The sequence below is a fragment of the Amaranthus tricolor genome, chromosome 5, assembly GCF_026212465.1.
Source record: "Amaranthus tricolor cultivar Red isolate AtriRed21 chromosome 5, ASM2621246v1, whole genome shotgun sequence".
NCBI lineage: Eukaryota > Viridiplantae > Streptophyta > Magnoliopsida > Caryophyllales > Amaranthaceae > Amaranthus > Amaranthus tricolor.
The window spans coordinates 7,904,541-7,904,963 of record NC_080051.1 but is presented as its reverse complement, the minus strand read 5'-3'; positions in this window follow the sequence as shown (position 1 = coordinate 7,904,963).

Sequence of the window (423 nt, the reverse complement as noted above, 5' to 3'; positions counted from 1 at the left end):
CCCCTTGAATTTCTATAATTAACACTAAATACTATTATTAGAAAATTTTTGAGAATTTTTAGGAATTTTTTAGGATTTTAAGAGTTTTTTTTTTTATTTTTTTATAAGGCTTATTTTAGAAAAACAATTCTGATTTTTCCTTCCCCTTTTTCACCCACGGTTGCTTTGTGGTATATATATATATATATATTGGCTAAGGATTGTAAAGTTTATTTATTATTTTAATTTTTCTTCATGTGCAAAAAAAATTAGAAGATAAGGCAAAATAAAACTCATGCCACCTAGCTAGTCTTGCCGCCAACTCCAAGATATTTTCTTTATATCTTTTTTTTTTTTTTTTTTTTTTTTTTTAATCTTTTCCTTGATGCACAAGAAAAATTAGGATAAAACTAAGTTATTTTGGCACTTAGCCTTCCTTGCCGC